Consider the following 25,409-nt stretch of genomic DNA (forward strand, 5'->3'; position numbering starts at 1 on the left):
AAATCAAATCCTGAGCATGCTAGCGCTAGGATCAAAGAGAGAGGAGAGGGTTAGAGAGCTGCTATCTTGGTAAAGGCCTGAAACTGCTAGTTCCCAAGAGGGTCTGCACTTTCAGTTATGACTGACTGTGAGACGAGAAGATGAAGATTTTCTGCACCCAGCATACATTGCAGCATGCTTAGGCAAATGAGGAGCGAGACCCACCAATCCCTCGCCACTTCGCTGAAAGCTCCTCCTCTGCATAAAGAGAACACTTTTACAAGGGAGCAGAGTGGCGCAGCGGAAGCGTGCTGGGCCCATAACCCAGAGGTCGATGGATCGAAACCATCCTCTGCTATAATATTTCTTGTTTTTTCTTCTGAGAACCAATCTGTCATTTCCACGCTACCAGCAAGGAAAAGCGCAGGCTTGTGCTAGCTATGTGAGAAAAGACTTCTCAACTATCTGTCTCTGCTGAAATACAAGAGAGTGATCGCCAAAGGATCAACCCCATACTTTGAAAGTAAAGATACCCAATTATAAGCATAAATGACTGGTGGGACCGTCACACGTTTTTCTGGGCATGCTTTGAATGTCATTCTTGCCTTTTCGTTCTGCTCTTATCATTCTCCTGGGCATTTCATGGAAGGCACTCTCTTTCTCTTCGCTGCTTTGCTTCCAATGCTGCCTAAATATGTTCATTTCCACTATTTGTACTACTGCTTTCCATTTCTTCTCTTCTGCACAGATTTGGCCTTGGTTTCAATCCCCAGTTCCTTACCCTCTACAAGAAACTTTCTACTGCTTTTCATGTTGGTATCTAAACCAAATGCACCATTGAAACTGGTGCAAGATAGTCATTGAACTCGGGGTTGTAATCTTTAGAACCGAGAGCAACCACAACATAGGGCGTTGGTGGTATAGTGGTGAGCATAGCTGCTTCTCAAGCAGTTGACCCGGGTTCGATTCCCGGCCAATGCAGTGCAAATTTTTATATGTTCTCCAAGCAGGATTTGTTTTAATGCAACATGTCACAAAACGGAAATATCATGAACAGATTAATCAGACGTTAAATTAAAAAAAAACATGAAATACTTAGGCAGGCATCTCGATCGCCCCATCTGCTACATTCATTGTCCTATTAGATGCTATTTTCCAAAAAGCAGAGTCACCACTCACATGTGCTGGTAATAAATATGATGCGGGCGGTAGACAATGAAAGGGCTGAACCCTGACCAGACATTCTAACTCTAGCATCTCTATATTAAAAAGCCTTTCTAGGCAATATCTAGCATGTGAATAAAAGTAGGCAAGATCCACCGATGAATCTGGCAAAAGTCCCCAACGATTTTGTGCACACTTGTTCTCTCACCTGAATGCAGCGCCATCTTGTAGCCATCGGATGTAACTGCAGCTCACAAAATGTTATATCAGAGAGCAAGTTGAGAGGACTCCAAGAGGCAGATGTCCATGGAAAGAGCCTCTCACGACAGCAGGAAGGTTGGATATTTCAAGATGGCAACATTTCCTGTCCAACGTCCTCACGTCCCGAACGCTCCCAAACGCTCAAAAGCCTCGCCCTCACCGGGTAGATCTCTGGCTCCCAGTTAAAATCAAATCCTGAGCATGCTAGCGCTAGGATCAAAGAGAGAGGAGAGGGTTAGAGAGCTGCTATCTTGGTAAAGGACTGAAACTGCTAGTTCCCAAGAGGGTCTGCACTTTCAGTTATGACTGACTGTGAGACGAGAAGATGAAGATTTTCTGCACCCAGCATACATTGCAGCATGCTTAGGCAAATGAGGAGCGAGACCCACCAATCCCTCGCCACTTCGCTGAAAGCTCCTCCTCTGCATAAAGAGAACACTTTTACAAGGGAGCAGAGTGGCGCAGCGGAGGCGTGCTGGGCCCATAACCCAGAGGTCGATGGATCGAAACCATTCTCTGCTATAATATTTCTTGTTTTTTCTTCTGAGAACCAATCTGTCATTTCCACGCTACCAGCAAGGAAAAGCGCAGGCTTGTGCTAGCTATGTGAGAAAAGACTTCTCAACTATCTGTCTCTGCTGAAACACAACAGAGTGATCGCCAAAGGATCAACCCCATACTTTGAAAGTAAAGATACCCAATTATAAGCATAAATGACTGGTGGGACCGTCACACGTTTTTCTGGGCATGCTTTGAATGTCATTCTTGCCTTTTCGTTCTGCTCTTATCATTCTCCTGGGCATTTCATGGAAGGCACTCTCTTTCTCTTCGCTGCTTTGCTTCCAATGCTGCCTAAATATGTTCATTTCCACTATTTGTACTACTGCTTTCCATTTCTTCTCTTCTGCACAGATTTGGCCTTGGTTTCAATCCCCAGTTCCTTACCCTCTACAAGAAACTTTCTACTGCTTTTCATGTTGGTATCTAAACCAAATGCACCATTGAAACTGGTGCAAGATAGTCATTGAACTCGGGATTGTAATCTTTAGAACCGAGAGCACCCACATCATAGGGCGTTGGTGGTATAGTGGTGAGCATAGCTGCTTCCCAAGCAGTTGACCCGGGTTCGATTCCCGGCCAATGCAGTGCAAATTTTTATATGTTCTCCAAGCAGGATTTGTTTTAATGCAACATGTCACAAAACGGAAATATCATGAACAGATTAATCAGACGTTAAATAAAAAAAAAAATGAAATACTTAGGCAGGCATCTCGATCGCCCCATCTGCTACATTCATTGTCCTATTAGATGCTATTTTCCAAAAAGCAGAGTCACCACTCACATGTGCTGGTAATAAATATGTTGCGGGCGGTAGACAATGAAAGGGCTGAACCCTGACCAGACATTCTAACTCTAGCATCTTTATATTAAAAAGCCTTTCTAGGCAATATCTAGCATGTGAATAAAAGTAGGCAAGATCCACCGATGAATCTGGCAAAAGTCCCCAACGATTTTGTGCACACTTGTTCTCTCACCTGAATGCAGCGCCATCTTGTAGCCATCGGATGTAACTGCAGCTCACAAAATGTTATATCAGAGAGCAAGTTGAGAGGACTCCAAGAGGCAGATGTCCATGGAAAGAGCCTCTCACGACAGCAGGAAGGTTGGATATTTCAAGATGGCAACATTTCCTGTCCAACGTCCTCACGTCCCGAACGCTCCCAAACGCTCAAAAGCCTCACACCGGGCAAGCCCTCACCGGGTAGATCTCTGGCTCCCAGTTAAAATCAAATCCTGAGCATGCTAGCGCTAGGATCAAAGAGAGAGGAGAGGGTTAGAGAGCTGCTATCTTGGTAAAGGCCTGAAACTGCTAGTTCCCAAGAGGGTCTGCACTTTCAGTTATGACTGACTGTGAGACGAGAAGATGAAGATTTTCTGCACCCAGCATACATTGCAGCATGCTTAGGCAAATGAGGAGCGAGACCCACCAATCCCTCGCCACTTCGCTGAAAGCTCCTCCTCTGCATAAAGAGAACACTTTTACAAGGGAGCAGAGTGGCGCAGCGGAAGCGTGCTGGGCCCATAACCCAGAGGTCGATGGATCGAAACCATCCTCTGCTATAATATTTCTTGTTTTTTCTTCTGAGAACCAATCTGTCATTTCCACGCTACCAGCAAGGAAAAGCGCAGGCTTGTGCTAGCTATGTGAGAAAAGACTTCTCAACTATCTGTCTCTGCTGAAACACAACAGAGTGATCGCCAAAGGATCAACCCCATACTTTGAAAGTAAAGATACCCAATTATAAGCATAAATGACTGGTGGGACCGTCACACGTTTTTCTGGGCATGCTTTGAATGTCATTCTTGCCTTTTCGTTCTGCTCTTATCATTCTCCTGGGCATTTCATGGAAGGCACTCTCTTTCTCTTCGCTGCTTTGCTTCCAATGCTGCCTAAATATGTTCATGTCCACTATTTGTACTACTGCTTTCCATTTCTTCTCTTCTGCACAGATTTGGCCTTGGTTTCAATCCCCAGTTCCTTACCCTCTACAAGAAACTTTCTACTGCTTTTCATGTTGGTATCTAAACCAAATGCACCATTGAAACTGGTGCAAGATAGTCATTGAACTCGGGGTTGTAATCTTTAGAACCGAGAGCACCCACTTCATAGGGCGTTGGTGGTATAGTGGTGAGCATAGCTGCTTCCCAAACAGTTGACCTGGGTTCGATTCCCGGCCAATGCAGTGCAAATTATTATATGTTCTCCAAGCAGGATTTGTTTTAATGCAACATGTCACAAAACGGAAATATCATGAACAGATTAATCAGACGTTAAATTAAAAAAAAAATGAAATACTTAGGCAGGCATCTCGATCGCCCCATCTGCTACATTCATTGTCCTATTAGATGCTATTTTCCAAAAAGCAGAGTCACCACTCACATGTGCTGGTAATAAATATGTTGCGGGCGGTAGACAATGAAAGGGCTGAACCCCGACCAGACATTCTAACTCTAGCATCTCTATATTAAAAAGCATTTCTAGGCAATATCTAGCATGTGAATAAAAGTAGGCAAGATCCACCGATGAATCTGGCAAAAGTCCCCAACGATTTTGTGCACACTTGTTCTCTCACCTGAATGCAGCGCCACCTTGTAGCCATCGGATGTAACTGCAGCTCACAAAATGTTATATCAGAGAGCAAGTTGAGAGGACTCCAAGAGGCAGATGTCCATGGAAAGAGCCTCTCACGATAGCAGGAAGGTTGGATATTTCAAGATGGCAACATTTCCTGTCCAATGTCCTCACGTCCCGAACGCTCCCAAACGCTCAAAAGCCTCGCCCTCACCGGGTAGATCTCTGGCTCCCAGTTAAAATCAAATCCTGAGCATGCTAGCGCTAGGATCAAAGAGAGAGGAGAGGGTTAGAGAGCTGCTATCTTGGTAAAGGCCTGAAACTGCTAGTTCCCAAGAGGGTCTGCACTTTCAGTTATGACTGACTGTGAGACGAGAAGATGAAGATTTTCTGCACCCAGCATACATTGCAGCATGCTTAGGCAAATGAGGAGCGAGACCCACCAATCCCTCGCCACTTCGCTGAAAGCTCCTCCTCTGCATAAAGGGAACACTTTTACAAGGGAGCAGAGTGGCGCAGCGGAAGCGTGCTGGGCCCATAACCCAGAGGTCGATGGATCGAAACCATCCTCTGCTATAATATTTCTTGTTTTTTCTTCTGAGAACCAATCTGTCATTTCCACGCTACCAGCAAGGAAAAGCGCAGGCTTGTGCTAGCTATGTGAGAAAAGACTTCTCAACTATCTGTCTCTGCTGAAATACAAGAGAGTGATCGCCAAAGGATCAACCCCATACTTTGAAAGTAAAGATACCCAATTATAAGCATAAATGACTGGTGGGACCGTCACACGTTTTTCTGGGCATGCTTTGAATGTCATTCTTGCCTTTTCGTTCTGCTCTTATCATTCTCCTGGGCATTTCATGGAAGGCACTCTCTTTCTCTTCGCTGCTTTGCTTCCAATGCTGCCTAAATATGTTCATTTCCACTATTTGTACTACTGCTTTCCATTTCTTCTCTTCTGCACAGATTTGGCCTTGGTTTCAATCCCCAGTTCCTTACCCTCTACAAGAAACTTTCTACTGCTTTTCATGTTGGTATCTAAACCAAATGCACCATTGAAACTGTTGCAAGATAGTCATTGAACTCGGGGTTGTAATCTTTAGAACCGAGAGCAACCACAACATAGGGCGTTGGTGGTATAGTGGTGAGCATAGCTGCTTCCCAAGCAGTTGACCCGGGTTCGATTCCCAGCCAATGCAGTGCAAATTTTTATATGTTCTCCAAGCAGGATTTGTTTTAATGCAACACGTCACAAAACGGAAATATCATGAACAGATTAATCAGACGTTAAATTAAAAAAAAACATGAAATACTTAGGCAGGCATCTCGATCGCCCCATCTGCTACATTCATTGTCCTATTAGATGCTATTTTCCAAAAAGCAGAGTCACCACTCACATGTGCTGGTAATAAATATGTTGCGGGCGGTAGACAATGAAAGGGCTGAACCCCGACCAGACATTCTAACTCTAGCATCTCTATATTAAAAAGCCTTTCTAGGCAATATCTAGCATGTGAATAAAAGTAGGCAAGATCCACCGATGAATCTGGCAAAAGTCCCCAACGATTTTGTGCACACTTGTTCTCTCACCTGAATGCAGCGCCATCTTGTAGCCATCGGATGTAACTGCAGCTCACAAAATGTTATATCAGAGAGCAAGTTGAGAGGACTCCAAGAGGCAGATGTCCATGGAAAGAGCCTCTCACGACAGCAGGAAGGTTGGATATTTCAAGATGGCAACATTTCCTGTCCAACGTCCTCACGTCCCGAACGCTCCCAAACGCTCAAAAGCCTCGCCCTCACCGGGTAGATCTCTGGCTCCCAGTTAAAATTAAATCCTGAGCATGCTAGCGCTAGGATCAAAGAGAGAGGAGAGGGTTAGAGAGCTGCTATCTTGGTAAAGGCCTGAAACTGCTAGTTCCCAAGAGGGTCTGCACTTTCAGTTATGACTGACTGTGAGACGAGAAGATGAAGATTTTCTGCACCCAGCATACATTGCAGCATGCTTAGGCAAATGAGGAGCGAGACCCACCAATCCCTCGCCACTTCGCTGAAAGCTCCTCCTCTGCATAAAGAGAACACTTTTACAAGGGAGCAGAGTGGCGCAGCGGAAGCGTGCTGGGCCCATAACCCAGAGGTCGATGGATCGAAACCATCCTCTGCTATAATATTTCTTGTTTTTTCTTCTGAGAACCAATCTGTCATTTCCACGCTACCAGCAAGGAAAAGCGCAGGCTTGTGCTAGCTATGTGAGAAAAGACTTCTCAACTATCTGTCTCTGCTGAAACACAACAGAGTGATCGCCAAAGGATCAACCCCATACTTTGAAAGTAAAGATACCCAATTATAAGCATAAATGACTGGTGGGACCGTCACACGTTTTTCTGGGCATGCTTTGAATGTCATTCTTGCCTTTTCGTTCTGCTCTTATCATTCTCCTGGGCATTTCATGGAAGGCACTCTCTTTCTCTTCGCTGCTTTGCTTCCAATGCTGCCTAAATATGTTCATTTCCACTATTTGTACTACTGCTTTCCATTTCTTCTCTTCTGCACAGATTTGGCCTTGGTTTCAATCCCCAGTTCCTTACCCTCTACAAGAAACTTTCTACTGCTTTTCATGTTGGTATCTAAACCAAATGCACCATTGAAACTGGTGCAAGATAGTCATTGAACTCGGGGTTGTAATCTTTAGAACCGAGAGCAACCACAACATAGGGCGTTGGTGGTATAGTGGTGAGCATAGCTGCTTCCCAAGCAGTTGACCCGGGTTCGATTCCCGGCCAATGCAGTGCAAATTTTTATATGTTCTCCAAGCAGGATTTGTTTTAATGCAACATGTCACAAAACGGAAATATCATGAACAGATTAATCAGACGTTAAATTAAAAAAAAAATGAAATACTTAGGCAGGCATCTCGATCGCCCCATCTGCTACATTCATTGTCCTATTAGATGCTATTTTCCAAAAAGCAGAGTCACCACTCACATGTGCTGGTAATAAATATGTTGCGGGCGGTAGACAATGAAAGGGCTGAACCCTGACCAGACATTCTAACTCTAGCATCTCTATATTAAAAAGCCTTTCTAGGCAATATCTAGCATGTGAATAAAAGTAGGCAAGATCCACCGATGAATCTGGCAAAAGTCCCCAACGATTTTGTGCACACTTGTTCTCTCACCTGAATGCAGCGCCACCTTGTAGCCATCGGATGTAACTGCAGCTCACAAAATGTTATATCAGAGAGCAAGTTGAGAGGACTCCAAGAGGCAGATGTCCATGGAAAGAGCCTCTCACGACAGCAGGAAGGTTGGATATTTCAAGATGGCAACATTTCCTGTCCAATGTCCTCACGTCCCAAACGCTCCCAAACGCTCAAAAGCCTCGCCCTCACCAGGTAGATCTCTGGCTCCCAGTTAAAATCAAATCCTGAGCATGCTAGCGCTAGGATCAAAGAGAGAGGAGAGGGTTAGAGAGCTGCTATCTTGGTAAAGGCCTGAAACTGCTAGTTCCCAAGAGGGTCTGCACTTTCAGTTATGACTGACTGTGAGACGAGAAGATGAAGATTTTCTGCACCCAGCATACATTGCAGCATGCTTAGGCAAATGAGGAGCGAGACCCACCAATCCCTCGCCACTTCGCTGAAAGCTCCTCCTCTGCATAAAGAGAACACTTTTACAAGGGAGCAGAGTGGCGCAGCGGAAGCGTGCTGGGCCCATAACCCAGAGGTCGATGGATCGAAACCATCCTCTGCTATAATATTTCTTGTTTTTATTTCTGAGAACCAATCTGTCATTTCCACGCTACCAGCAAGGAAAAGCGCAGGCTTGTGCTAGCTATGTGAGAAAAGACTTCTCAACTATCTGTCTCTGCTGAAACACAACAGAGTGATCGCCAAAGGATCAACCCCATACTTTGAAAGTAAAGATACCCAATTATAAGCATAAATGACTGGTGGGACCGTCACACGTTTTTCTGGGCATGCTTTGAATGTCATTCTTGCCTTTTCGTTCTGCTCTTATCATTCTCCTGGGCATTTCATGGAAGGCACTCTCTTTCTCTTCGCTGCTTTGCTTCCAATGCTGCCTAAATATGTTCATTTCCACTATTTGTACTACTGCTTTCCATTTCTTCTCTTCTGCACAGATTTGGCCTTGGTTTCAATCCCCAGTTCCTTACCCTCTACAAGAAACTTTCTACTGCTTTTCATGTTGGTATCTAAACCAAATGCACCATTGAAACTGGTGCAAGATAGTCATTGAACTCGGGGTTGTAATCTTTAGAACCGAGAGCAACCACAACATAGGGCGTTGGTGGTATAGTGGTGAGCATAGCTGCTTCCCAAGCAGTTGACCCGGGTTCGATTCCCGGCCAATGCAGTGCAAATTTTTATATGTTCTCCAAGCAGGATTTGTTTTAATGCAACATGTCACAAAACGGAAATATCATGAACAGATTAATCAGACGTTAAATAAAAAAAAAAATGAAATACTTAGGCAGGCATCTCGATCGCCCCATCTGCTACATTCATTGTCCTATTAGATGCTATTTTCCAAAAAGCAGAGTCACCACTCACATGTGCTGGTATGTTGCGGGCGGTAGACAATGAAAGGGCTGAACCCTGACCAGACATTCTAACTCTAGCATCTCTATATTAAAAAGCCTTTCTAGGCAATATCTAGCATGTGAATAAAAGTAGGCAAGATCCACCGATGAATCTGGCAAAAGTCCCCAACGATTTTGTGCACACTTGTTCTCTCACCTGAATGCAGCGCCACCTTGTAGCCATCGGATGTAACTGCAGCTCACAAAATGTTATATCAGAGAGCAAGTTGAGAGGACTCCAAGAGGCAGATGTCCATGGAAAGAGCCTCTCACGACAGCAGGAAGGTTGGATATTTCAAGATGGCAACATTTCCTGTCCAATGTCCTCACGTCCCAAACGCTCCCAAACGCTCAAAAGCCTCGCCTTCACCGGGTAGATCTCTGGCTCCCAGTTAAAATCAAATCCTGAGCATGCTAGCGCTAGGATCAAAGAGAGAGGAGAGGGTTAGAGAGCTGCTATCTTGGTAAAGGCCTGAAACTGCTAGTTCCCAAGAGGGTCTGCACTTTCAGTTATGACTGACTGTGAGACGAGAAGATGAAGATTTTCTGCACCCAGCATACATTGCAGCATGCTTAGGCAAATGAGGAGCGAGACCCACCAATCCCTCGCCACTTCGCTGAAAGCTCCTCCTCTGCATAAAGAGAACACTTTTACAAGGGAGCAGAGTGGCGCAGCGGAAGCGTGCTGGGCCCATAACCCAGAGGTCGATGGATCGAAACCATCCTCTGCTATAATATTTCTTGTTTTTTCTTCTGAGAACCAATCTGTCATTTCCACGCTACCAGCAAGGAAAAGCGCAGGCTTGTGCTAGCTATGTGAGAAAAGACTTCTCAACTATCTGTCTCTGCTGAAACACAACAGAGTGATCGCCAAAGGATCAACCCCATACTTTGAAAGTAAAGATACCCAATTATAAGCATAAATGACTGGTGGGACCGTCACACGTTTTTCTGGGCATGCTTTGAATGTCATTCTTGCCTTTTCGTTCTGCTCTTATCATTCTCCTGGGCATTTCATGGAAGGCACTCTCTTTCTCTTCGCTGCTTTGCTTCCAATGCTGCCTAAATATGTTCATTTCCACTATTTGTACTACTGCTTTCCATTTCTTCTCTTCTGCACAGATTTGGCCTTGGTTTCAATCCCCAGTTCCTTACCCTCTACAAGAAACTTTCTACTGTTTTTCATGTTGGTATCTAACCAAATGCACCATTGAAACTGGTGCAAGATAGTCATTGAACTCGGGGTTGTAATCTTTAGAACCGAGAGCACCCACATCATAGGGCGTTGGTGGTATAGTGGTGAGCATAGCTGCTTCCCAAGCAGTTGACCCGGGTTCGATTCCCGGCCAATGCAGTACAAATTTTTATATGTTCTCCAAGCAGAATTTGTTTTAATGCAACATGTCACAAAACGGAAATATCATGAACAGATTAATCAGACGTTAAATTAAAAAAAAAATGAAATACTTAGGCAGGCATCTCGATCGCCCCATCTGCTACATTCATTGTCCTATTAGATGCTATTTTCCAAAAAGCAGAGTCACCACTCACATGTGCTGGTAATAAATATGTTGCGGGCGGTAGACAATGAAAGGGCTGAACCCCGACCAGACATTCTAACTCTAGCATCTCTATATTAAAAAGCATTTCTAGGCAATATCTAGCATTTGAATAAAAGAAGGCAAGATCCACCGATGAATCTGGCAAAAGTCCCCAACGATTTTGTGCACACTTGTTCTCTCACCTGAATGCAGCGCCACCTTGTAGCCATCGGATGTAACTGCAGCTCACAAAATGTTATATCAGAGAGCAAGTTGAGAGGACTCCAAGAGGCAGATGTCCATGGAAAGAGCCTCTCACGACAGCAGGAAGGTTGGATATTTCAAGATGGCAACATTTCCTGTCCAATGTCCTCACGTCCCGAACGCTCCCAAACGCTCAAAAGCCTCGCCCTCACCGGGTAGATCTCTGGCTCCCAGTTAAAATCAAATCCTGAGCATGCTAGCGCTAGGATCAAAGAGAGAGGAGAGGGTTAGAGAGCTGCTATCTTGGTAAAGGCCTGAAACTGCTAGTTCCCAAGAGGGTCTGCACTTTCAGTTATGACTGACTGTGAGACGAGAAGATGAAGATTTTCTGCACCCAGCATACATTGCAGCATGCTTAGGCAAATGAGGAGCGAGACCCACCAATCCCTCGCCACTTCGCTGAAAGCTCCTCCTCTGCATAAAGAGAACACTTTTACAAGGGAGCAGAGTGGCGCAGCGGAAGCGTGCTGGGCCCATAACCCAGAGGTCGATGGATCGAAACCATCCTCTGCTATAATATTTCTTGTTTTTTCTTCTGAGAACCAATCTGTCATTTCCACGCTACCAGCAAGGAAAAGCGCAGGCTTGTGCTAGCTATGTGAGAAAAGACTTCTCAACTATCTGTCTCTGCTGAAATACAAGAGAGTGATCGCCAAAGGATCAACCCCATACTTTGAAAGTAAAGATACCCAATTATAAGCATAAATGACTGGTGGGACCGTCACACGTTTTTCTGGGCATGCTTTGAATGTCATTCTTGCCTTTTCGTTCTGCTCTTATCATTCTCCTGGGCATTTCATGGAAGGCACTCTCTTTCTCTTCGCTGCTTTGCTTCCAATGCTGCCTAAATATGTTCATTTCCACTATTTGTACTACTGCTTTCCATTTCTTCTCTTCTGCACAGATTTGGCCTTGGTTTCAATCCCCAGTTCCTTACCCTCTACAAGAAACTTTCTACTGCTTTTCATGTTGGTATCTAAACCAAATGCACCATTGAAACTGTTGCAAGATAGTCATTGAACTCGGGGTTGTAATCTTTAGAACCGAGAGCAACCACAACATAGGGCGTTGGTGGTATAGTGGTGAGCATAGCTGCTTCCCAAGCAGTTGACCCGGGTTCGATTCCCGGCCAATGCAGTGCAAATTTTTATATGTTCTCCAAGCAGGATTTGTTTTAATGCAACATGTCACAAAACGGAAATATCATGAACAGATTAATCAGACGTTAAATAAAAAAAAAATGAAATACTTAGGCAGGCATCTCGATCGCCCCATCTGCTACATTCATTGTCCTATTAGATGCTATTTTCCAAAAAGCAGAGTCACCACTCACATGTGCTGGTAATAAATATGTTGCGGGCGGTAGACAATGAAAGGGCTGAACCCCGACCAGACATTCTAACTCTAGCATCTCTATATTAAAAAGCCTTTCTAGGCAATATCTAGCATGTGAATAAAAGTAGGCAAGATCCACCGATGAATCTGGCAAAAGTCCCCAACGATTTTGTGCACACTTGTTCTCTCACCTGAATGCAGCGCCATCTTGTAGCCATCGGATGTAACTGCAGCTCACAAAATGTTATATCAGAGAGCAAGTTGAGAGGACTCCAAGAGGCAGATGTCCATGGAAAGAGCCTCTCACGACAGCAGGAAGGTTGGATATTTCAAGATGGCAACATTTCCTGTCCAACGTCCTCACGTCCCGAACGCTCCCAAACGCTCAAAAGCCTCGCCCTCACCGGGTAGATCTCTGGCTCCCAGTTAAAATTAAATCCTGAGCATGCTAGCGCTAGGATCAAAGAGAGAGGAGAGGGTTAGAGAGCTGCTATCTTGGTAAAGGCCTGAAACTGCTAGTTCCCAAGAGGGTCTGCACTTTTAGTTATGACTGACTGTGAGACGAGAAGATGAAGATTTTCTGCACCCAGCATACATTGCAGCATGCTTAGGCAAATGAGGAGCGAGACCCACCAATCCCTCGCCACTTCGCTGAAAGCTCCTCCTCTGCATAAAGAGAACACTTTTACAAGGGAGCAGAGTGGCGCAGCGGAAGCGTGCTGGGCCCATAACCCAGAGGTCGATGGATCGAAACCATCCTCTGCTATAATATTTCTTGTTTTTTCTTCTGAGAACCAATCTGTCATTTCCACGCTACCAGCAAGGAAAAGCGCAGGCTTGTGCTAGCTATGTGAGAAAAGACTTCTCAACTATCTGTCTCTGCTGAAACACAACAGAGTGATCGCCAAAGGATCAACCCCATACTTTGAAAGTAAAGATACCCAATTATAAGCATAAATGACTGGTGGGACCGTCACACGTTTTTCTGGGCATGCTTTGAATGTCATTCTTGCCTTTTCGTTCTGCTCTTATCATTCTCCTGGGCATTTCATGGAAGGCACTCTCTTTCTCTTCGCTGCTTTGCTTCCAATGCTGCCTAAATATGTTCATTTCCACTATTTGTACTACTGCTTTCCATTTCTTCTCTTCTGCACAGATTTGGCCTTGGTTTCAATCCCCAGTTCCTTACCCTCTACAAGAAACTTTCTACTGCTTTTCATGTTGGTATCTAAACCAAATGCACCATTGAAACTGGTGCAAGATAGTCATTGAACTCGGGGTTGTAATCTTTAGAACCGAGAGCAACCACAACATAGGGCGTTGGTGGTATAGTGGTGAGCATAGCTGCTTCCCAAGCAGTTGACCCGGGTTCGATTCCCGGCCAATGCAGTGCAAATTTTTATATGTTCTCCAAGCAGGATTTGTTTTAATGCAACATGTCACAAAACGGAAATATCATGAACAGATTAATCAGACGTTAAATTAAAAAAAAAATGAAATACTTAGGCAGGCATCTCGATCGCCCCATCTGCTACATTCATTGTCCTATTAGATGCTATTTTCCAAAAAGCAGAGTCACCACTCACATGTGCTGGTAATAAATATGTTGCGGGCGGTAGACAATGAAAGGGCTGAACCCTGACCAGACATTCTAACTCTAGCATCTCTATATTAAAAAGCCTTTCTAGGCAATATCTAGCATGTGAATAAAAGTAGGCAAGATCCACCGATGAATCTGGCAAAAGTCCCCAACGATTTTGTGCACACTTGTTCTCTCACCTGAATGCAGCGCCACCTTGTAGCCATCGGATGTAACTGCAGCTCACAAAATGTTATATCAGAGAGCAAGTTGAGAGGACTCCAAGAGGCAGATGTCCATGGAAAGAGCCTCTCACGACAGCAGGAAGGTTGGATATTTCAAGATGGCAACATTTCCTGTCCAATGTCCTCACGTCCCAAACGCTCCCAAACGCTCAAAAGCCTCGCCCTCACCAGGTAGATCTCTGGCTCCCAGTTAAAATCAAATCCTGAGCATGCTAGCGCTAGGATCAAAGAGAGAGGAGAGGGTTAGAGAGCTGCTATCTTGGTAAAGGCCTGAAACTGCTAGTTCCCAAGAGGGTCTGCACTTTCAGTTATGACTGACTGTGAGACGAGAAGATGAAGATTTTCTGCACCCAGCATACATTGCAGCATGCTTAGGCAAATGAGGAGCGAGACCCACCAATCCCTCGCCACTTCGCTGAAAGCTCCTCCTCTGCATAAAGAGAACACTTTTACAAGGGAGCAGAGTGGCGCAGCGGAAGCGTGCTGGGCCCATAACCCAGAGGTCGATGGATCGAAACCATCCTCTGCTATAATATTTCTTGTTTTTATTTCTGAGAACCAATCTGTCATTTCCACGCTACCAGCAAGGAAAAGCGCAGGCTTGTGCTAGCTATGTGAGAAAAGACTTCTCAACTATCTGTCTCTGCTGAAACACAACAGAGTGATCGCCAAAGGATCAACCCCATACTTTGAAAGTAAAGATACCCAATTATAAGCATAAATGACTGGTGGGACCGTCACACGTTTTTCTGGGCATGCTTTGAATGTCATTCTTGCCTTTTCGTTCTGCTCTTATCATTCTCCTGGGCATTTCATGGAAGGCACTCTCTTTCTCTTCGCTGCTTTGCTTCCAATGCTGCCTAAATATGTTCATTTCCACTATTTGTACTACTGCTTTCCATTTCTTCTCTTCTGCACAGATTTGGCCTTGGTTTCAATCCCCAGTTCCTTACCCTCTACAAGAAACTTTCTACTGCTTTTCATGTTGGTATCTAAACCAAATGCACCATTGAAACTGGTGCAAGATAGTCATTGAACTCGGGGTTGTAATCTTTAGAACCGAGAGCAACCACAACATAGGGCGTTGGTGGTATAGTGGTGAGCATAGCTGCTTCCCAAGCAGTTGACCCGGGTTCGATTCCCGGCCAATGCAGTGCAAATTTTTATATGTTCTCCAAGCAGGATTTGTTTTAATGCAACATGTCACAAAACGGAAATATCATGAACAGATTAATCAGACGTTAAATAAAAAAAAAAATGAAATACTTAGGCAGGCATCTCGATCGCCCCATCTGCTACATTCATTGTCCTATTAGATGCTATTTTCCAAAAAGCAGAGTCACCACTCACATGTGCTGGTATGTTGCGGGCGGTAGACAATGAAAGGGCTGAACCCTGACCAGACATTCTAACTCTAGCATCTCTATATTAAAAAGCCTTTCTAGGCAATATCTAGCATGTGAATAAAAGTAGGCAAGATCCACCGATGAATCTGGCAAAAGTCCCCAACGATTTTGTGCACACTTGTTCTCTCACCTGAATGCAGCGCCACCTTGTAGCCATCGGATGTAACTGCAGCTCACAAAATGTTATATCAGAGAGCAAGTTGAGAGGACTCCAAGAGGCAGATGTCCATGGAAAGAGCCTCTCACGACAGCAGGAAGGTTGGATATTTCAAGATGGCAACATTTCCTGTCCAATGTCCTCACGTCCCAAACGCTCCCAAACGCTCAAAAGCCTCGCCTTCACCGGGTAGATCTCTGGCTCCCAGTTAAAATCAAATCCTGAGCATGCTAGCGCTAGGATCAAAGAGAGAGGAGAGGGTTAGAGAGCTGCTATCTTGGTAAAGGCCTGAAACTGCTAGTTCCCAAGAGGGTCTGCACTTTCAGTTATGACTGACTGTGAGACGAGAAGATGAAGATTTTCTGCACCCAGCATACATTGCAGCATGCTTAGGCAAATGAGGAGCGAGACCCACCAATCCCTCGCCACTTCGCTGAAAGCTCCTCCTCTGCATAAAGAGAACACTTTTACAAGGGAGCAGAGTGGCGCAGCGGAAGCGTGCTGGGCCCATAACCCAGAGGTCGATGGATCGAAACCATCCTCTGCTATAATATTTCTTGTTTTTTCTTCTGAGAACCAATCTGTCATTTCCACGCTACCAGCAAGGAAAAGCGCAGGCTTGTGCTAGCTATGTGAGAAAAGACTTCTCAACTATCTGTCTCTGCTGAAACACAACAGAGTGATCGCCAAAGGATCAACCCCATACTTTGAAAGTAAAGATACCCAATTATAAGCATAAATGACTGGTGGGACCGTCACACGTTTTTCTGGGCATGCTTTGAATGTCATTCTTGCCTTTTCGTTCTGCTCTTATCATTCTCCTGGGCATTTCATGGAAGGCACTCTCTTTCTCTTCGCTGCTTTGCTTCCAATGCTGCCTAAATATGTTCATTTCCACTATTTGTACTACTGCTTTCCATTTCTTCTCTTCTGCACAGATTTGGCCTTGGTTTCAATCCCCAGTTCCTTACCCTCTACAAGAAACTTTCTACTGTTTTTCATGTTGGTATCTAACCAAATGCACCATTGAAACTGGTGCAAGATAGTCATTGAACTCGGGGTTGTAATCTTTAGAACCGAGAGCACCCACATCATAGGGCGTTGGTGGTATAGTGGTGAGCATAGCTGCTTCCCAAGCAGTTGACCCAGGTTCGATTCCCGGCCAATGCAGTACAAATTTTTATATGTTCTCCAAGCAGAATTTGTTTTAATGCAACATGTCACAAAACGGAAATATCATGAACAGATTAATCAGACGTTAAATTAAAAAAAAAATGAAATACTTAGGCAGGCATCTCGATCGCCCCATCTGCTACATTCATTGTCCTATTAGATGCTATTTTCCAAAAAGCAGAGTCACCACTCACATGTGCTGGTAATAAATATGTTGCGGGCGGTAGACAATGAAAGGGCTGAACCCCGACCAGACATTCTAACTCTAGCATCTCTATATTAAAAAGCATTTCTAGGCAATATCTAGCATTTGAATAAAAGAAGGCAAGATCCACCGATGAATCTGGCAAAAGTCCCCAACGATTTTGTGCACACTTGTTCTCTCACCTGAATGCAGCGCCACCTTGTAGCCATCGGATGTAACTGCAGCTCACAAAATGTTATATCAGAGAGCAAGTTGAGAGGACTCCAAGAGGCAGATGTCCATGGAAAGAGCCTCTCACGACAGCAGGAAGGTTGGATATTTCAAGATGGCAACATTTCCTGTCCAATGTCCTCACGTCCCGAACGCTCCCAAACGCTCAAAAGCCTCGCCCTCACCGGGTAGATCTCTGGCTCCCAGTTAAAATCAAATCCTGAGCATGCTAGCGCTAGGATCAAAGAGAGAGGAGAGGGTTAGAGAGCTGCTATCTTGGTAAAGGCCTGAAACTGCTAGTTCCCAAGAGGGTCTGCACTTTCAGTTATGACTGACTGTGAGACGAGAAGATGAAGATTTTCTGCACCCAGCATACATTGCAGCATGCTTAGGCAAATGAGGAGCGAGACCCACCAATCCCTCGCCACTTCGCTGAAAGCTCCTCCTCTGCATAAAGAGAACACTTTTACAAGGGAGCAGAGTGGCGCAGCGGAAGCGTGCTGGGCCCATAACCCAGAGGTCGATGGATCGAAACCATCCTCTGCTATAATATTTCTTGTTTTTTCTTCTGAGAACCAATCTGTCATTTCCACGCTACCAGCAAGGAAAAGCGCAGGCTTGTGCTAGCTATGTGAGAAAAGACTTCTCAACTATCTGTCTCTGCTGAAATACAAGAGAGTGATCGCCAAAGGATCAACCCCATACTTTGAAAGTAAAGATACCCAATTATAAGCATAAATGACTGGTGGGACCGTCACACGTTTTTCTGGGCATGCTTTGAATGTCATTCTTGCCTTTTCGTTCTGCTCTTATCATTCTCCTGGGCATTTCATGGAAGGCACTCTCTTTCTCTTCGCTGCTTTGCTTCCAATGCTGCCTAAATATGTTCATTTCCACTATTTGTACTACTGCTTTCCATTTCTTCTCTTCTGCACAGATTTGGCCTTGGTTTCAATCCCCAGTTCCTTACCCTCTACAAGAAACTTTCTACTGCTTTTCATGTTGGTATCTAAACCAAATGCACCATTGAAACTGTTGCAAGATAGTCATTGAACTCGGGGTTGTAATCTTTAGAACCGAGAGCAACCACAACATAGGGCGTTGGTGGTATAGTGGTGAGCATAGCTGCTTCCCAAGCAGTTGACCCGGGTTCGATTCCCGGCCAATGCAGTGCAAATTTTTATATGTTCTCCAAGCAGGATTTGTTTTAATGCAACATGTCACAAAACGGAAATATCATGAACAGATTAATCAGACGTTAAATAAAAAAAAAATGAAATACTTAGGCAGGCATCTCGATCGCCCCATCTGCTACATTCATTGTCCTATTAGATGCTATTTTCCAAAAAGCAGAGTCACCACTCACATGTGCTGGTAATAAATATGTTGCGGGCGGTAGACAATGAAAGGGCTGAACCCTGACCAGACATTCTAACTCTAGCATCTCTATATTAAAAAGCCTTTCTAGGCAATATCTAGCATGTGAATAAAAGTAGGCAAGATCCACCGATGAATCTGGCAAAAGTCCCCAACGATTTTGTGCACACTTGTTCTCTCACCTGAATGCAGCGCCATCTTGTAGCCATCGGATGTAACTGCAGCTCACAAAATGTTATATCAGAGAGCAAGTTGAGAGGACTCCAAGAGGCAGATGTCCATGGAAAGAGCCTCTCACGACAGCAGGAAGGTTGGATATTTCAAGATGGCAACATTTCCTGTCCAACGTCCTCACGTCCCGAACGCTCCCAAACGCTCAAAAGCCTCACACCGAGCAAGCCCTCACCGGGTAGATCTCTGGCTCCCAGTTAAAATCAAATCCTGAGCATGCTAGCGCTAGGATCAAAGAGAGAGGAGAGGGTTAGAGAGCTGCTATCTTGGTAAAGGCCTGAAACTGCTAGTTCCCAAGAGGGTCTGCACTTTCAGTTATGACTGACTGTGAGACGAGAAGATGAAGATTTTCTGCACCCAGCATACATTGCAGCATGCTTAGGCAAATGAGGAGCGAGACCCACCAATCCCTCGCCACTTCGCTGAAAGCTCCTCCTCTGCATAAAGAGAACACTTTTACAAGGGAGCAGAGTGGCGCAGCGGAAGCGTGCTGGGCCCATAACCCAGAGGTCGATGGATCGAAACCATCCTCTGCTATAATATTTCTTGTTTTTTCTTCTGAGAACCAATCTGTCATTTCCACGCTACCAGCAAGGAAAAGCGCAGGCTTGTGCTAGCTATGTGAGAAAAGACTTCTCAACTATCTGTCTCTGCTGAAACACAACAGAGTGATCGCCAAAGGATCAACCCCATACTTTGAAAGTAAAGATACCCAATTATAAGCATAAATGACTGGTGGGACCGTCACACGTTTTTCTGGGCATGCTTTGAATGTCATTCTTGCCTTTTCGTTCTGCTCTTATCATTCTCCTGGGCATTTCATGGAAGGCACTCTCTTTCTCTTCGCTGCTTTGCTTCCAATGCTGCCTAAATATGTTCATTTCCACTATTTGTACTACTGCTTTCCATTTCTTCTCTTCTGCACAGATTTGGCCTTGGTTTCAATCCCCAGTTCCTTACCCTCTACAAGAAACTTTCTACTGTTTTTCATGTTGGTATCTAAACCAAATGCACCATTGAAACTGGTGCAAGATAGTCATTGAACTCGGGGTTGTAATCTTTAGAACCGAGAGCACCCACATCATAGGGCGTTGGTGGTATAGTGGTGAGCATAGCTGCTTCCCAAGCAGTTGACCAGGGTTCGATTCCCGGCCAATGCAGTGCAAATTTTTATATGTTCTCCAAGCAGGATTTGTTTTAATGCAACATGTCACAAAACGGAAATATCATGAACAGATTAATCAGACGTTAAATTAAAAAAAAAATGAAATACTTAGGCAGGCATCTCGATCGCCCCATCTGCTACATTCATTGTCCTATTAGATGCTATTTTCCAAAAAGCAGAGTCACCACTCACATGTGCTGGTAATAAATATGTTGCGGGCGGTAGACAATGAAAGGGCTGAACCCCGACCAGACATTCTAACTCTAGCATCTCTATATTAAAAAGCATTTCTAGGCAATATCTAGCATTTGAATAAAAGTAGGCAAGATCCACCGATGAATCTGGCAAAAGTCCCCAACGATTTTGTGCACACTTGTTCTCTCACCTGAATGCAGCGCCACCTTGTAGCCATCGGATGTAACTGCAGCTCACAAAATGTTATATCAGAGAGCAAGTTGAGAGGACTCCAAGAGGCAGATGTCCATGGAAAGAGCCTCTCACGACAGCAGGAAGGTTGGATATTTCAAGATGGCAACATTTCCTGTCCAACGTCCTCACGTCCCGAACGCTCCCAAACGCTCAAAAGCCTCACACCGGGCAAGCCCTCACCGGGTAGATCTCTGGCTCCTAGTTAAAATCAAATCCTGAGCATGCTAGCGCTAGGATCAAAGAGAGAGGAGAGGGTTAGAGAGCTGCTATCTTGGTAAAGGCCTGAAACTGCTAGTTCCCAAGAGGGTCTGCACTTTCAGTTATGACTGACTGTGAGACGAGAAGATGAAGATTTTCTGCACCCAGCATACATTGCAGCATGCTTAGGCAAATGAGGAGCGAGACCCACCAATCCCTCGCCACTTCGCTGAAAGCTCCTCCTCTGCATAAAGAGAACACTTTTACAAGGGAGCAGAGTGGCGCAGCGGAAGCGTGCTGGGCCCATAACCCAGAGGTCGATGGATCGAAACCATCCTCTGCTATAATATTTCTTGTTTTTTCTTCTGAGAACCAATCTGTCATTTCCACGCTACCAGCAAGGAAAAGCGCAGGCTTGTGCTAGCTATGTGAGAAAAGACTTCTCAACTATCTGTCTCTGCTGAAACACAACAGAGTGATCGCCAAAGGATCAACCCCATACTTTGAAAGTAAAGATACCCAATTATAAGCATAAATGACTGGTGGGACCGTCACACGTTTTTCTGGGCATGCTTTGAATGTCATTCTTGCCTTTTCGTTCTGCTCTTATCATTCTCCTGGGCATTTCATGGAAGGCACTCTCTTTCTCTTCGCTGCTTTGCTTCCAATGCTGCCTAAATATGTTCATTTCCACTATTTGTACTACTGCTTTCCATTTCTTCTCTTCTGCACAGATTTGGCCTTGGTTTCAATCCCCAGTTCCTTACCCTCTACAAGAAACTTTCTACTGCTTTTCATGTTGGTATCTAAACCAAATGCACCATTGAAACTGGTGCAAAATAGTCATTGAACTCGGGGTTGTAATCTTTAGAACCGAGAGCACCCACATCATAGGGCGTTGGTGGTATAGTGGTGAGCATAGCTGCTTCCCAAGCAGTTGACCCGGGTTCGATTCCCGGCCAATGCAGTGCAAATTTTTATATGTTCTCCAAGCAGGATTTGTTTTAATGCAACATGTCACAAAACGGAAATATCATGAACAGATTAATCAGACGTTAAATAAAAAAAAAATGAAATACTTAGGCAGGCATCTCGATCGCCCCATCTGCTACATTCATTGTCCTATTAGATGCTATTTTCCAAAAAGCAGAGTCACCACTCACATGTGCTGGTAATAAATATGTTGCGGGCGGTAGACAATGAAAGGGCTGAACCCCGACCAGACATTCTAACTCTAGCATCTCTATATTAAAAAGCATTTCTAGGCAATATCTAGCATTTGAATAAAAGAAGGCAAGATCCACCGATGAATCTGGCAAAAGTCCCCAACGATTTTGTGCACACTTGTTCTCTCACCTGAATGCAGCGCCACCTTGTAGCCATCGGATGTAACTGCAGCTCACAAAATGTTATATCAGAGAGCAAGTTGAGAGGACTCCAAGAGGCAGATGTCCATGGAAAGAGCCTCTCACGACAGCAGGAAGGTTGGATATTTCAAGATGGCAACATTTCCTGTCCAATGTCCTCACGTCCCGAACGCTCCCAAACGCTCAAAAGCCTCGCCCTCACCGGGTAGATCTCTGGCTCCCAGTTAAAATCAAATCCTGAGCATGCTAGCGCTAGGATCAAAGAGAGAGGAGAGGGTTAGAGAGCTGCTATCTTGGTAAAGGCCTGAAACTGCTAGTTCCCAAGAGGGTCTGCACTTTCAGTTATGACTGACTGTGAGACGAGAAGATGAAGATTTTCTGCACCCAGCATACATTGCAGCATGCTTAGGCAAATGAGGAGCGAGACCCACCAATCCCTCGCCACTTCGCTGAAAGCTCCTCCTCTGCATAAAGAGAACACTTTTACAAGGGAGCAGAGTGGCGCAGCGGAAGCGTGCTGGGCCCATAACCCAGAGGTCGATGGATCGAAACCATCCTCTGCTATAATATTTCTTGTTTTTTCTTCTGAGAACCAATCTGTCATTTCCACGCTACCAGCAAGGAAAAGCGCAGGCTTGTGCTAGCTATGTGAGAAAAGACTTCTCAACTATCTGTCTCTGCTGAAATACAAGAGAGTGATCGCCAAAGGATCAACCCCATACTTTGAAAGTAAAGATACCCAATTATAAGCATAAATGACTGGTGGGACCGTCACACGTTTTTCTGGGCATGCTTTGAATGTCATTCTTGCCTTTTCGTTCTGCTCTTATCATTCTCCTGGGCATTTCATGGAAGGCACTCTCTTTCTCTTCGCTGCTTTGCTTCCAATGCTGCCTAAATATGTTCATTTCCACTATTTGTACTACTGCTTTCCATTTCTTCTCTTCTGCACAGATTTGGCCTTGGTTTCAATCCCCAGTTCCTTACCCTCTACAAGAAACTTTCTACTGCTTTTCATGTTGGTATCTAAACCAAATGCACCATTGAAACTGTTGCAAGATAGTCATTGAACTCGGGGTTGTAATCTTTAGAACCGAGAGCAACCACAACATAGGGCGTTGGTGGTATAGTGGTGAGCATAGCTGCTTCCCAAGCAGTTGACCCGGGTTCGATTCCCGGCCAATGCAGTGCAAATTTTTATATGTTCTCCAAGCAGGATTTGTTTTAATGCAACATGTCACAAAACGGAAATATCATGAACAGATTAATCAGACGTTAAATAAAAAAAAAATGAAATACTTAGGCAGGCATCTCGATCGCCCCATCTGCTACATTCATTGTCCTATTAGATGCTATTTTCCAAAAAGCAGAGTCACCACTCACATGTGCTGGTAATAAATATGTTGCGGGCGGTAGACAATGAAAGGGCTGAACCCTGACCAGACATTCTAACTCTAGCATCTCTATATTAAAAAGCCTTTCTAGGCAATATCTAGCATGTGAATAAAAGTAGGCAAGATCCACCGATGAATCTGGCAAAAGTCCCCAACGATTTTGTGCACACTTGTTCTCTCACCTGAATGCAGCGCCATCTTGTAGCCATCGGATGTAACTGCAGCTCACAAAATGTTATATCAGAGAGCAAGTTGAGAGGACTCCAAGAGGCAGATGTCCATGGAAAGAGCCTCTCACGACAGCAGGAAGGTTGGATATTTCAAGATGGCAACATTTCCTGTCCAACGTCCTCACGTCCCGAACGCTCCCAAACGCTCAAAAGCCTCACACCGAGCAAGCCCTCACCGGGTAGATCTCTGGCTCCCAGTTAAAATCAAATCCTGAGCATGCTAGCGCTAGGATCAAAGAGAGAGGAGAGGGTTAGAGAGCTGCTATCTTGGTAAAGGCCTGAAACTGCTAGTTCCCAAGAGGGTCTGCACTTTCAGTTATGACTGACTGTGAGACGAGAAGATGAAGATTTTCTGCACCCAGCATACATTGCAGCATGCTTAGGCAAATGAGGAGCGAGACCCACCAATCCCTCGCCACTTCGCTGAAAGCTCCTCCTCTGCATAAAGAGAACACTTTTACAAGGGAGCAGAGTGGCGCAGCGGAAGCGTGCTGGGCCCATAACCCAGAGGTCGATGGATCGAAACCATCCTCTGCTATAATATTTCTTGTTTTTTCTTCTGAGAACCAATCTGTCATTTCCACGCTACCAGCAAGGAAAAGCGCAGGCTTGTGCTAGCTATGTGAGAAAAGACTTCTCAACTATCTGTCTCTGCTGAAACACAACAGAGTGATCGCCAAAGGATCAACCCCATACTTTGAAAGTAAAGATACCCAATTATAAGCATAAATGACTGGTGGGACCGTCACACGTTTTTCTGGGCATGCTTTGAATGTCATTCTTGCCTTTTCGTTCTGCTCTTATCATTCTCCTGGGCATTTCATGGAAGGCACTCTCTTTCTCTTCGCTGCTTTGCTTCCAATGCTGCCTAAATATGTTCATTTCCACTATTTGTACTACTGCTTTCCATTTCTTCTCTTCTGCACAGATTTGGCCTTGGTTTCAATCCCCAGTTCCTTACCCTCTACAAGAAACTTTCTACTGTTTTTCATGTTGGTATCTAAACCAAATGCACCATTGAAACTGGTGCAAGATAGTCATTGAACTCGGGGTTGTAATCTTTAGAACCGAGAGCACCCACATCATAGGGCGTTGGTGGTATAGTGGTGAGCATAGCTGCTTCCCAAGCAGTTGACCAGGGTTCGATTCCCGGCCAATGCAGTGCAAATTTTTATATGTTCTCCAAGCAGGATTTGTTTTAATGCAACATGTCACAAAACGGAAATATCATGAACAGATTAATCAGACGTTAAATTAAAAAAAAAATGAAATACTTAGGCAGGCATCTCGATCGCCCCATCTGCTACATTCATTGTCCTATTAGATGCTATTTTCCAAAAAGCAGAGTCACCACTCACATGTGCTGGTAATAAATATGTTGCGGGCGGTAGACAATGAAAGGGCTGAACCCCGACCAGACATTCTAACTCTAGCATCTCTATATTAAAAAGCATTTCTAGGCAATATCTAGCATTTGAATAAAAGTAGGCAAGATCCACCGATGAATCTGGCAAAAGTCCCCAACGATTTTGTGCACACTTGTTCTCTCACCTGAATGCAGCGCCACCTTGTAGCCATCGGATGTAACTGCAGCTCACAAAATGTTATATCAGAGAGCAAGTTGAGAGGACTCCAAGAGGCAGATGTCCATGGAAAGAGCCTCTCACGACAGCAGGAAGGTTGGATATTTCAAGATGGCAACATTTCCTGTCCAACGTCCTCACGTCCCGAACGCTCCCAAACGCTCAAAAGCCTCACACCGGG

At 44.8% G+C, this 25,409-nt stretch overlaps 12 non-coding genes across 12 annotated transcripts; all 12 read left to right on the plus strand.

Moving 5' to 3' along the window:
• The first annotated feature begins 888 nt into the window (after positions 1 to 888).
• TRNAE-CUC (transfer RNA glutamic acid (anticodon CUC)) lies at positions 889 to 960 on the plus strand. The gene has a single exon. It is a non-coding gene; the product is annotated as a tRNA-Glu (tRNA).
• Positions 961 to 2,477: 1,517 nt separating this feature from the next.
• Positions 2,478 to 2,549, plus strand: TRNAG-CCC (transfer RNA glycine (anticodon CCC)). Its single transcript has one exon. It is a non-coding gene; the product is annotated as a tRNA-Gly (tRNA).
• Positions 2,550 to 7,253: 4,704 nt separating this feature from the next.
• On the plus strand, positions 7,254 to 7,325 carry TRNAG-CCC (transfer RNA glycine (anticodon CCC)). The gene has a single exon. It is a non-coding gene; the product is annotated as a tRNA-Gly (tRNA).
• A 1,516-nt stretch (positions 7,326 to 8,841) lies between these two features.
• Positions 8,842 to 8,913, plus strand: TRNAG-CCC (transfer RNA glycine (anticodon CCC)). Its single transcript has one exon. It is a non-coding gene; the product is annotated as a tRNA-Gly (tRNA).
• Positions 8,914 to 10,421: 1,508 nt separating this feature from the next.
• On the plus strand, positions 10,422 to 10,493 carry TRNAG-CCC (transfer RNA glycine (anticodon CCC)). The gene has a single exon. It is a non-coding gene; the product is annotated as a tRNA-Gly (tRNA).
• A 1,516-nt stretch (positions 10,494 to 12,009) lies between these two features.
• Positions 12,010 to 12,081, plus strand: TRNAG-CCC (transfer RNA glycine (anticodon CCC)). Its single transcript has one exon. It is a non-coding gene; the product is annotated as a tRNA-Gly (tRNA).
• Positions 12,082 to 13,596: 1,515 nt separating this feature from the next.
• TRNAG-CCC (transfer RNA glycine (anticodon CCC)) lies at positions 13,597 to 13,668 on the plus strand. The gene has a single exon. It is a non-coding gene; the product is annotated as a tRNA-Gly (tRNA).
• A 1,516-nt stretch (positions 13,669 to 15,184) lies between these two features.
• On the plus strand, positions 15,185 to 15,256 carry TRNAG-CCC (transfer RNA glycine (anticodon CCC)). Its single transcript has one exon. It is a non-coding gene; the product is annotated as a tRNA-Gly (tRNA).
• A 3,096-nt stretch (positions 15,257 to 18,352) lies between these two features.
• Positions 18,353 to 18,424, plus strand: TRNAG-CCC (transfer RNA glycine (anticodon CCC)). Its single transcript has one exon. It is a non-coding gene; the product is annotated as a tRNA-Gly (tRNA).
• A 3,125-nt stretch (positions 18,425 to 21,549) lies between these two features.
• On the plus strand, positions 21,550 to 21,621 carry TRNAG-CCC (transfer RNA glycine (anticodon CCC)). The gene has a single exon. It is a non-coding gene; the product is annotated as a tRNA-Gly (tRNA).
• A 1,515-nt stretch (positions 21,622 to 23,136) lies between these two features.
• TRNAG-CCC (transfer RNA glycine (anticodon CCC)) lies at positions 23,137 to 23,208 on the plus strand. The gene has a single exon. It is a non-coding gene; the product is annotated as a tRNA-Gly (tRNA).
• Positions 23,209 to 24,734: 1,526 nt separating this feature from the next.
• Positions 24,735 to 24,806, plus strand: TRNAG-CCC (transfer RNA glycine (anticodon CCC)). Its single transcript has one exon. It is a non-coding gene; the product is annotated as a tRNA-Gly (tRNA).
• Positions 24,807 to 25,409: the final 603 nt, after the last annotated feature.

The sequence above is a fragment of the Triturus cristatus genome, chromosome 11 (genome assembly GCF_964204655.1).
Source record: "Triturus cristatus chromosome 11, aTriCri1.1, whole genome shotgun sequence".
Classification (NCBI taxonomy): domain Eukaryota; kingdom Metazoa; phylum Chordata; class Amphibia; order Caudata; family Salamandridae; genus Triturus; species Triturus cristatus.